Genomic DNA, 13010 nt, shown 5'->3' on the forward strand with positions numbered 1-13010 from the left:
ACTTTAGCACTTCTCGGTTTCTCGGTGTCCGTCTAGAGCCGGGACTCGCGGTCACGAGGGAAGTCCACGCGCCGCCTTTCTGCATGCCGGGGAGTCTCCTAGGAAAGCAAAGCTAGAGGCTTAAACGGAGGGAGGACAGACCTGGGAGGTGGCGAGGAGGAAAACAGGCAATCAGAACACAATGCCACCAAAGGGCGGGGGAGGGGCCGGGATGAGGGGACTCGGGAACCGGTCCCGGAAGTAAGGGCGCACAGGCTACTCTATTATGCAAATCACTGGTGGACGGATTCTCGGCGACCAACCCACATTAGCTCATTTCCATTTGAGGCTGCTCGGTCTACGGGTTCAGCCTAGTCTCTGGCCAAAGAGCATAGAGGACCGTGGAAGGGCATGGTGAAGACTCAGACCAGAACCAAAGACGCGAGGAAACTAAACTGTGGAAAAACTGGATTCGAGTCCTCAAGAGGACTTGAAGAGACACGTGTGAAGAGCGATTCAGGCAAGGATCATCTATGCATGCTAACATTAGGAGGGATTTTACTGGGGTTTAAGTATTGGCTTGGGTTAACGTGTACCCCAATTGATGGTTTAGGCTTAGTAGCAGGAGGAAAATATTTACTATACAAAGCAGCGGAGAGCACCTTGACCAGCCATCAAAAGTATCATCACCAGTGAGAGTAGATGGGTGTCATGTCCTCAGAACACATCACCTATGCAGTATCCCCAGGGAGAACACATAACCTGAATATAATGGTGGTGAAACCTTAGACAAACCCAAAACATCAATTAAAAAGGGAAAGGGCTGTTTTCTTCAAACTTGTCAATGTCATAAAAGACAAAAGAAAGCTTGTGAAATGTTCCAGATTAAGGGTGCTAAGAAGTCATGATAAATAAACCTGCTGGGGTCTGGAGTCCGTACTGGAGAGGGGAAATGCTATAGAGGACATTCCAATTGAAAAAACTGGAATCCCGATAATAGACTAAAGTATTGGATCAATGCTAAATTTGCTGATGTTGATAACTTGTGCTGTGAAATATCCCTATTCTTGTAAATACACACTGTGGTGTCATGTAGACAGAAAGACTCAGGGTGTATACAAAAATTAAGAAAAAATGCTAGAGTGAGTGAATCAGTGACACGGGATACAGGGTGAGCTGGAACATTTCTAAAAGGTTGAAATTATGTACAAATAAAAAGATAATTGGAAACCACCAAGTGGGGAATGAGGTGGAATGGAAGGCAAAGTGCAGTTATAAAAGGAATCTTTATGATTTTAGAACTTGTGGTTTTACAACAGGGGATAAAATGTATACAGACTTTAGACACACACAAATAATTACAAGAAAACTGGAGAACTCTGAATAGATCAGTGGATTGTATCAATGTCAATATTCTAGTTGTGATAACATAGGTTTTGTAAGATGTTTTCATTGGAGGGAACTGGGCAAAGTGTATTATTTCTTACCACTGAATGTAAACCAATAATTATCTCAATAAAAACTAGAAATAATCACCTATGTGCCAGTTTGGCAGGTAAATGGCCATGGCTGCCAAGGAGTGTGCAAGAGCAAACGTGCAGCTGTCTCCTAGTTGGGTTTAGAGTAGACCTGGCGTTGCCACCAACAGGGAGCAGTTTTCAAGGAAAAAAAACACTGAAGTATACCAGACAGATAAGGTTCTTTCCAGTTCTGCAATTTAAGAATCGTAGAGCTGGGAATCTCTGAGAACATCAGTCCAGCCTTCTCATTTTCAGGAAACTGTGGGCAGAAAAGTGGTACATGACCAGAGGAGCAATGAATCAGTGGCAGACCCGTAACTACAGCTTTTGTCTGCCAAGTATGTCCAGTGCTCTTTACACCTTTACCAGCTGCCTGTCACTATCTGTATCTGTGAATTTCAGTCATTTGGTATCACATTTTGAGGTCACTCATTTACTCATGTGGATCCCTGACTACGGCCTTGTGGTAGCAGGGTTCTGATATGTGGTTTCCAGCACCAGATAACAGATAGGTGGATCTGCCTTTAAGGAGGAGGGGCTGGTTGCCCTCTCCCACTACCACCTTGAAGGAGCAGGTGAGCCCTTTGAGTGAACCCCCAGCTATGGCTCCTGAGCCATTTCAGAGCCTGATGATCTGCCACTTCTGGAAGTCAACAGTGCAGGGGCCTGGAAGGGAAGCAGGCTGGGTTCACAGAAGGAAAAGCAGTAATTACCCTGGCAGGTTCCAGCCATATCCAACATTAGGCAGAAGCCCTGCATCAGAAGGAGCTCTGGCCTCCCTAGGGTCACAGATTGCTGCCATATACTTTCCTTTTGTCTAGTCAAATCAAAATCAACATGTGTTTACTGATATTTTCCAGGTCCTGAATTAGTAACGGTGAGAAAACCCAAAGAAGAGTATCTGATCCCTGCCCTGTAGGAACCCAAAGTATAGCCAGAGACCCAAGATGGAAATGTAGAAAATGGAGAGTTGTATGTAAAAATGTAGAAAATATAGAAAAAGAATTTAAATGCTAGCTTTGTAAAGCAGTATTGGAGAAGGACTGTAGGGCAGGTAGTTTCTTTTGGGAAGTGATCCTATGACATAGGGGTTGGAGAAGGAATCAGGACCAGGAAAAACAAAATAGGGAGAGAAAGCTCATACCAGGATGTGTAATCTAGGGGGTCACCTCTGGGAACAACTAGGGTTCAGTCCCACTGGGGCCATCTGAGGATTTGCATAGTACCCAAGATGGAAGAAGGGAGTCTTTATCCACTAGTATCTACCGCCCATTGGTCAAGTGCGCGCTGAGTAAAAAAGTAAAAGCAGCCTGTGGGGGGAGATTTTGTGTGTTTTATTGCTGCATTCCCAGCAACAAGAACAGTGCCTGATTCATAGTAGATGCCCAGTCACTAGACACAGAATGAATGAAATACTAGTTCAAGTCAAGAATAGAAGAAATTTAAAGTAGATGCATAAATCATTTCTTAATTTGTGTGTGTTCGAGTCTGTGTGCCTGTTTCTGCCCTTATTAGATAGGCTAGAGTGGCAGTGAACAAAGAAGGTACAGTGTTGGCCCTAATAGACCTTTTAAAGAGTCAGGTAGTGATACACACATACATATTCCCTTAGCTCATGACAAGTGTTATGAAGAAAAGGATGCAGGCACTAGAATTAGGATGATAGGAGAATTTGTGATAGATTCATTGGTCAGGAGGACCTATCTAAGGAAGTGACTCTTAAAGCTGAGACCAGAGGAGGGACAGGAGCCAGCCATGCAATGGGTAGGGGGAAGCATCAGACAAGAGCCCTCAGTGACTACAGCCATGGTGGGGTTTCAGGGAAGAGCCAGGTAGGTCATGGGTCCGTGACAGGGTGAGGAAACACAGACTACTTCTGGCCTGGTCAGAGAGACTTAAGCTTCCACAGCATGAATCTCCATCACCACCACAACTGCTACAGTAATATTTTGGTAGTATGCTGCAACCCCACTCCTACATAACGGGGCACCCAAAATCACCTGGTAAAGCATAACTAAAGGTTAATCAAAACCAGTATTTCTCAGATGATCTCACAGATCACCTGTGGGGAAAAGGGGGGAAAAAACATTTTCTATGAACTTAATAAACACATAGGAAATAGACCATTTATTTTTTTAATTGAAGTATCATGGATATATGATCATATATTGGTTTCAAAAGTAAAACACAGTGGTTCAACAGTTACCCATATTATTAAATCCTTACCCCCTCTACTATGGTTACTATCCGTCAACATAGAAAGATGTTACAGAATCTTTAACTATATTCTCCATGCTGTACTACCATCCCTGCAACCAACTTATATTGTGATTGCAAATTATTGTACCCCTTTATCCCCCTCACCCTCTACCTCCACCTGCCCCAACCCTTCCCCCTGGTAACCCCTAGTCACTTCTCAGTGTCTATGAATCTACTGCTATTTTGTTCCTTCTGTTTTGCTCTGTTTTTATAGTCCACAAATAAGTGAAATCATATGGTATTTGTCTTTCTCTGCCTGGTTTATTTCACTGAGCATAATACTCTTTACATCCATCTAAGTTGTTGCAAATGGCAGGATTTGTTTTCTATTTATGGCTGAATAATATTCCATTGTGTATATGTACCACATCTTACTTATCCATTCATCTAATGATGGACACTTAGGTTGCTTCCATTTCTTGGCTATTGCAAATAGTGTGGCAATAAACAGGAGTGCATGTGTCTTTTCTTTTCCAATCAGGGATTTTTTTTTCTTTGGGTAAATTCCAAGAAGTGGAATTACTGGATTGAATGGTATTTCTATTTTTATTTTTTTGAGGAAATCGCATACTGCTTTCTCCAGTGATTGCACCAATTTACATTCCCACCAGCAGTGTTGGAGGGTTCCTATTTCTCCAGATCCTGGCCAACACTTGTTATTTCTTGTCTTTTGGAGAGTGGCCATTCTAACTGGTGTGAGGTGCTATCTCACTGCGGTTTTCATTTGCATTTCACTGATGATTATACTGTGAAGCATCTTTTCATGTGCCTGTTGGCCATTTGTATTTCTTCTTTGGAAAAATGTATGTTCAGATCCTCCACCTGTTTTTTAATTGAGTTATTTGTTTTTTGGATGTGGGGCATAAGATTTCTTTATATATTTTGGATTAACAGCCCCTTATCAGGTAATTCATTAAACGAATATATTCTCCCATACTGTGGGATACCTATTTTGTTCTGCTGATGGTGTCCTTTGCTGTACAGAAGTTCTTTAGTTTCATGTAGCCCCATTTCTTTTTTTTTTCTTTTGAGAGGGCATCTCACAAGTAATCCCATTTCTTAATTTTGTATTTGTTTCCCTTACCTGGGGAGATATTTCCAGGAAAAAAATTACTCATACTTATGCTCAAGAAGTTTTTTGCCTGTGTTTTCTTCTAAGAGTTTTATGATTTCATGACTTAGATTCAGGTCTTTGATCCATTTTGAGTTTACTTTTCTGTATGCAGTTAGACAATAATCCAGTTTCATTTTCTTACATGTGGCTGTCTAGTTTTCCAAACACCAGTTGTTGAAGAGGCTGTCTTTTCCCCATTATATAATCATGGCTCCTTTATTGTTTATTAATTGACCATGTATGTATGGATTTGTATCTGGGCTCTCTATTCTGTTCCATTGATCTATCTGTTCTTATGCTAATACTATACTGTTTTGATTACAGTAGCTTTGTAGTAGAGCTTGAAGTTAGGAGCATAATCCCCCCAGCTTTGTTCTTCTTTCTCAGGATTGCTTTGGCTATTTGGGATCTTTTGTGGTTCCATATGAATTTTAGAACTATTTGTTCTAGTTCTTTGAAGAATGCTGTTGGTATTTTGATAGGATTGTATTGAATCTGTAAATTGCTTTGGGCAGAATGGCCAATTTTGACAATATGAATTCTTCCTATCTATAAGCATGGGATAGATTTCCATTTATTGGTGTCACCTTTAATTTTTCTCATGAGTGGGACATAAACCATTTATTATAAATAAGCATCAACGTAAACTGAATTGAGAGCATCCCAAATGACTATGGGGTACTTCCCTAAAACTGCCTCCCATACATGTGCCCTCCAAGAAAAGAACATGAAGCAGCTGCCTCCACTCCAGGACAAGAATGAAGTTCCAATCATGTTATAGCCACATTCACATTATCATTGAAAGCCTTGTCAGGGGTTATTAATGAAACATTTATTGAGCACACATATGCACCAAACACTTTACTAAGCAATTTAATGACACCAGTTCATTGAATCCTCATGGGAAACCTATGGGATAGCTATTATCATCTCAGTTTATTGGTGAGGAAACAAGGTCTCAGAGAAGCTAACTAACTACCCAAAGTCACACACTGTTGACAAAATCAGAATTGAATTCAGGCTTCCAGCCCCATATGACTGATTAGACACTGCTTTTGTCCTGCAAAGTCTTGGAAAATGGGAAGAATGAAGAAGTGAGGATTGGGATGGGAAAGGAATTCTGGAATCAAGACATATAGCTTCATGTTTAGAATGTTGACCCATTGCTCATAGATTCCTTAGAAATAAGAAAACAATGGATTAGTACCAATAACTTCCTTATTGCCTCTGGTGTTATTCTCCAGGCTTTAAACATCATCTCTGAATAGATAATTCCAAAATTTACACTTTCAGCCCTGACTTTCCCTCCTGAACTCTAGACTCATATAAACAAACTTCCTACTTGACACTGCCATTTAGATGTCTATCTAATAGCTGTCTCAAACTTATTATGCTCTAAGCTGAATTTTTTATCTTTCTACAACTTCTACTCTTCCAGTCTCCTGGATTTCAGTTGCTCAGGCCTAAAACCTTTTAATAATTTTTAACTTCTCTCTTTTTTCCTCCCCACATCCAACCTATCAGGAAGCCTGCTGGTTCTAACTTCAAAATATAATCCGGAATCTACTTCTCACCATCTTCACTGCTTCCATCCTACTCAAACCACCATCATCTCTCCTGGACTCCTACAAGAGCATTCTAAACCCTTGTGTGCTCCCTGGTCCGCCTACCTCCTCCCAGTCCATTGTCAATACAAGAGTTAGTAATGTTCTGTAAAATGTGAGTCATTCCATGGCCCTCCTCTCTTAAAACCCTCTAAGCTCCCCATATCTCCCAGAATATATGCAAGATTCTTTCCTATTGCCCATAGGACCTGCATGGTCTAGTGCCCATGCCCTGATCTCATTTTTCTCTTCTCTGTAACTCACTCACTTCACCCCACAGGCAAGTGCCACAGACACTCGCACCCAGTACTTGGCATCACTGCCTCTGGAATGCTCTTCCTCTACAAAGCCTCATGGTTTTCCTTTGCCTTCTCAATGAGGCCTCCTTGAACCATCTCATTTAATATTGCCACTTCTGTTCTCCTGGCGTCCCAACCCCCCTTGCTCTCCTCTATTTTTTTGTATTTAGCACATTTTAATATATTTTATTATTGTTTCCTTCCTATCTCCTCTCTTGATTCATGAGGCAGTTTTATTCCCAGATGTATTCTCAGCACAATGTTTAGAACATGGTAGTTGCTTAGAAAATATTTGTTGAATTATCTTCAGAATCTAACCAAAGATACACCTGTCCCAGACTGCTTTCACTAATTAATATTTTACTTTTAATATTAATATTTTATGTTTTGTTGGGGGTGGAGAATACAGTCATTTTTGTTTTTTATATTGATGTTAAAAGATCTTGACAATATCTACTGGGCGTCATTAACTTCCCTCGCACAACCCATTTTAAAACGACCATCATCTATCAAAACCCTACTAGATCCTATTTGTTTTCAAAATCTACAGTGCTGTAGAAAGGAAGGGTCTTTTTTCCCTAAAAGAACTCAGTTAAGTCAGCTTCCATTCAGAAGCCTGTCTGAAGCCGCCTCCACAGTTGCACATCCCAGTGCCATGCAGAAGAAATGACAACAATTTGAGGAACCTTGAAGTCACTGTTTCCCCTATTCACCCTCCATTTCAAGAGTTTGCTGCATAGAAAACGTTTTGTTGATTCATTTCCTCCCTTTCTCAATTTACTTGAAAGTTTTACAAACGGCTTCTATTTCTTTAGATTTATCCTTAAAATTTTAACAAATGTGTATTTCTTTGTTAAAATGAGATGTTAATCTTACTTGAGGATATATTGTAGGAAAACAAACAAAAATAAATCCAAAAAGCGAAAGATCACATATGAAACAGTAATAAAATACATGTGTACCTAGAGCATCTTGTAGTGCCAGAAAGTAAGAAGTGCTCAAAAAACAAAAAATCCATGGTAATGGGTATGTCAAAGGGATGCAGGAGTCAACTGAAAGAACTTCCAAAGGCCAAAGCTGAAATAATTTGAGCACCAAAATAAAGTAGTATTGAATAATTTGGATTAGAACCCATAAATCCATACTGACATAAATAAGTAATTGAATGAATAAATACATGGGGAAAAAGAGACAAATCTCCCACGCAGAACAATCCCAAAGTATGTATTTCTCCACTTGCAAGGGGGTGAGGCATTAGCTCCCCACTCTGTAAGCGTGGGCTGCACACAGTGACTTTCTTTCAAAGAGTCAGTATAGAAAAGCGGCTAAGGAGCACTATGGCAGAGAGACCTGATAGACAGAGAGATCTCAGTCAGGTGGTCGATATTTACATCAACAGTGATGTCATGTTGATGGCATGTCCCTTTGATATGCTGTAATGAAAAGGGCATCTTGCCTCTCTGGTCATTTTCCCATTAATGCCAGTCAAATTATGAGAAAAATATCAGACAATCGCAATGGAGATAAATAGAGGAAACTAAGTGTGAGGCATGTGGGAACTCTTTTTACCATCTTTGCAACATTTCTATGAATCTAAACTATTCTAAAATGTTTTTATCATTAAATAGTTTATATTTAATCATTATTAAATATTACTTGATAATATGTAATATCTATTAAATATCTAAAATATTTTTAACATGGTGGCAAACATTGAAACTGGTATGATTTAAAGTCTAAATAATATTTTAATAAAATGAGAATGTTTAATGCACCACTTATTAAAGAATTACTTAAATGAAAAAAATTAGTAACTTGAAATTAAAATATAGTTTCCACAAATTGGAACACTATGGTTTCATCCTGTGTAATGTATGAACTTGATGGAGAGATATGAACTTTTTCAGATGTTAAGGGTAATTGCTAGATAAATTGAAGAAGGTGCAAATCAATAGAAAGAATAACAAGCATAATAAAGTCAAAACATAAAATATGGTAAGAATAAGGCCAATGAGTTACTGACGGTCACAGGAAACATCAAAAGATCAGTCCTTCCTTAGGAACAGAAGGCTCAGCCTGGGTGAAAAAAGAGAGTTCACCTTTCTGGTGTTTTAGAACATGATTTTTTTTAAGTTGAAAATAATGAGAAGGGCAAAAATATAACAAAAGCATCCACAATAAATTAAGAAAAGAGAAAATAAAAAGAAAGCATAGGCTGGTACCTAGAATTATCATGTATATAAATGTTCAATCACTGTGTTGTACACCTGAAACTAATGTAATACTGTGTGTCAACTACCCTTCAATAAAAAATAATTATCTAAAAAAAAAAAAGAAAGCATAGGCAACACCACTAATATGGCAGCAGCATCCTCGAGGTCTCTATGCAGCCTTTCTCAGTTAGCTCATACACCTGAGTCCACACAGGTCTGACCTCCCAACTCTACCCTTCTCCCCAGTAAATCTGAGGATCCTGGAAAATGTGTGCATTTTCCCAAGGTCCATCCATTGTTCTTGTCACTGCTGTGCTGGGCCTCTAAATAACTCATTGCAGGCCTTTGCCTCTGCAGGTTTTTGGTCAGGGCCACTCTGAGGACCCCCACCTGTCTACCCAGGCACAGCTAATATAAGGCTGTCATGTTTAATTAGAGGTGACTAAGACCTCAGGAAAATAATTACATGTTAGCCAAGTTAACCAGATGAAAAGACTTGATTTTGTGGTGTCCTTTATCCTCAAATTATTCAGTGAATTTTATGTAATCCCAATCACTTGCTGAAGAAACTTTATTTTTATTTTTATTTTTTTTTGAGAGGGCATCTCTCATATTTATTGATCAAATGGTTGTTAACAACAATAAAATTCTGTATAGGGGACTCAATGCACAGTCATTAATCAACCCCAAGCCTATTTCTCAACAGTCTCCAATCTTCTGAAGCATAACAAACAAGTTCTTACATGGTGAACAAGTTCTTACATAGTGAATAAGTTTGAAGAAACTTTATTTTAAGGAAATTACAATGTATCCTAAAGTCCTGGGACAATTCAAAGAAAAGACTTTTCAAAAAGACTCTCCAAGTGCTCTATCCTTCTCTAACTGATTCTTAGCTCTTTTACCTCTTTTTAAAGAGATGATCCTGATAATACATATTTAGGGGCTTTGCTTCATCCTTTGATATTCCAAGGTTAACAGCCATCACTTATACATTCAGCGGCTTTGTGAAAACTTGTGTTATGGAAATTTCCAAACATAAAAACAGAGTCATATATTCACCACCAGTTTCAAAAATTATCAATACAGAGCCAATCTGTTTCTATCCTCACTCAGTTCCCTTGTTCCTTGAATTATTTTGAAGTAAATCCCAATCCTATACATTGTTTAATTTCATTCACAAGTATTTCAGTGTGTATCTCTAAAAGATAAGAAGTCCTCTTATGACAAGTTGCCTAAAATGTACATATTATCAAGTGAGGTTGGGTTGATGAATTTATTATGACTTGGCTTTTTGGGGGACTAAAAATCTTCCACAAATTTTCTATTTCTTCTTTAGTTGTTGTTGTATTATAATTTCCTCTTGATGGTTGAGGTCATACTGTTAGTTTGACTTCAATTTTATCAAATTTTTTAGTTTTTCATGAAATTGAATCAAGCCAGAGAAAAAATTTAAAACACAGCAAGTTCATGCTAGAAGAACAAATTGAAGATGCAGGAGACTTGGAGGAGCAAAGGCTCTATTTAGATGACAAGGGATGGATCCAGGAAACAAGTGCAGAGGCTGCCCTTAAACAGAAGCAGTCCATCCATTGTTTAAGAGAGAAGACTAAGTTCATGGATGCAGATAGATATAAATCAGATATCACTGACTTAGTGATTCTGCTAAAATAAGGAAAGTGATGTGACTATCAGAGGTTCAAGGAGAGAGAAACTGTGATATTGTTAGCTCAAAGAGGGAAAAAGTGAATTGTGTAAGTAAATGTAGATTTCCTGGAGACCTGAGAGGCCATTTGATATTTTATGTTCTCAAGTAGGGCTAGATCTGCTTGATAGTGTGTTTTTCTGCAGCCATATGCTCTGCTCCACCCTGGCAGAAAAGGAGGAAGATAGTTTTGTTTAAACAAGGTTCCTTTTTCCAGATGTGTTGGGAGCCGGGGCTATGACCCTTCCCCCACGTCTGAACGCAGCATGGGAAAGCACAAGCTTGAGAGCAACCGGTGCAGTCCTTGGAAGTTATCTGCTCACAAAAACATATCTTATCCTTGAAGATGGGCCAAGACTCCTCACTCTGAAAATAGGGAGACCTTGAGGATGTGTGAAAACACCTCCCCGCCAGCGCCACCTAAGGTCCAATTATCTCCTGACCCACCCCTTACTTGCTACTTGTATAAATTGAGCCTGTAAACAATAAACTTCGCCAGCTTGATCAGACATCCTGTCTTGCTGGTCATTCTTTGTGTCTCTTGCTTGTCTCATTTCTGCAGGCTCTCCGGCACACTCCACATTCGTCCCGCGGGCCGGGACACAGATGAGTTTAATGAAGAAAGAGAAGAGTAGGGTACTTTCAAGTATATTTAGGGAAGTAATTTTAGTGCATGGGAAAGTTAAAACAAGAAAGGAGTGGTAGACAATGAAAAACTCATTTGAGGTGTGAGAGAGAAAAATAGCCATGCTTTAAGAGGGTTGTAGGAGAAGCAGTGTCTTCAGGGAACACCTAGAGTAGAGGGCTGATGATACACTGTGAGTCCCCAAGCCATGGTGGAGGGACTGGGAAGGGGCCCTGAGGAAGGAAGTGGAAGATTTCTGCACTGAGTGTGTCAGGACAAGAAGACAGAAAAGGAATGATGGCCCAGGAGGCTTTCACATCTTGTGTCTATTAGTCACTATCTATGAATCTTCTTGCTTTTTGCTGTAGGCATCTGCTCTATCCAGAGAGTGGATTTGATATTCAAAATTTCTCTCACTGGGACGATTTTCTTTCTTTCAGTCTTCAGCATCTGTTTGTCTTTCATGTCCATAAAGTCAAAGCCATCTGCTTCTGGTCAGTGGCAGAGAAAGTTATAAGTCAGGCTTGAATATTTCTCTTTTAGTCACCTGGCCAAAGAGAACTCCAGAAGAGGAATAAGCTGTAGGTTAGGAAGGGGCTGACATGCATCAAGAAAAGGCATGCTGGGGGGTGGGAGAGGCACTCCAGATGGCAGCATGAGTAAGGCGGCAGAAATCTCCTAAAAAAACCAGATATATTTCGAAAATACAGCAAAAACAACTATTCCTAAAAAAGAGACCAAAATATACAGTACAACAGCCAGGCTACATCTACATCTGTGAGAACTCAGAATTTCACAAAAAGGGTAAGATACAAAACTGTGACCCAGCAGGACCCGAGCACTCCCCCATCCCAGATCTCCAGTGAGAGGAAAAGAATCAGAGTGGGGAGGGAGGGAAAGCACAGGACTGCTAAATAACCAGCCCTAGTAATCTGCACTGGAAGCACAGACACACATTGCATGGTGGACTGGATATTAGAGAAATGGAAAAGTAAAATCGCAGACAGAGACTGCAAGCAGTTCCCCACATCTGGCTCCCATGAGACAAAAGAAAATCAAGGACTTTAAAAGTCTTAAAGGGAAAGGGTTTAAAACATGGACAAAATTGTCCTGGCACACTCAGCCCAGCAGCCTGTGAATCTTAAGGAAATTGTGTTGCCAAAACCCCCTGGATGGCAATACAGCTCCAAAGCCACTCATAGTGATAAGCACCCTACCATTCATTAGACCCCACTGGCACTGCAAGCAAACTGGTGGACCCCCATTGCTGTGGACCAGCCAGGGAGCAGCCCCACCCACAGCAAACACACAGAGTCTTCTCCTAGCATGCAGCTAACTGGGCCACACCCAGAGGCTGCTGCCAGCACACAGCTACCTGGCACAGACAGAGGAAGACAGCACAAAGTCCACAAGGGTAGAAGGAGTGCTGTTCTCACAGGAGAACACATGCTGCATGCCTGCAACACCTGGCAGTACCTTAGGCTATCCCAAGGGCCATGCCACCCATGGCAGCACAAGGGATTAACCAAGAGAAGGCACTCTGTGTGTGGGCAACTGGCACAGTCAGCAGAGAAGGGCAAGGTGACCAGCAAGCAAGAAAGGACTTTGTTCTCTAAGCTGACACATGTGCCACTTGCCGGTGAACACTTCTATCACCATGAAAAGGCAGAAGAACCTGGTCAGGTCCAAAATCAC

The 13010-nt window shown here is 40.4% G+C and overlaps 1 long non-coding RNA gene across 1 annotated transcript; it reads left to right on the forward strand.

Moving 5' to 3' along the window:
- Window positions 1-4: 4 nt before the first annotated feature.
- LOC140848528 (uncharacterized) lies at window positions 5-11199 on the forward strand. The gene is made up of 2 exons (XR_012129582.1): window positions 5-499; window positions 10908-11199. It is a non-coding gene; the product is annotated as an uncharacterized lncRNA (long non-coding RNA).
- The last annotated feature ends 1811 nt before the right edge of the window (window positions 11200-13010 follow it).

Source organism: Manis javanica, chromosome 3 (assembly GCF_040802235.1).
Source record: "Manis javanica isolate MJ-LG chromosome 3, MJ_LKY, whole genome shotgun sequence".
Taxonomy (NCBI): Eukaryota; Metazoa; Chordata; class Mammalia; order Pholidota; family Manidae; genus Manis; species Manis javanica.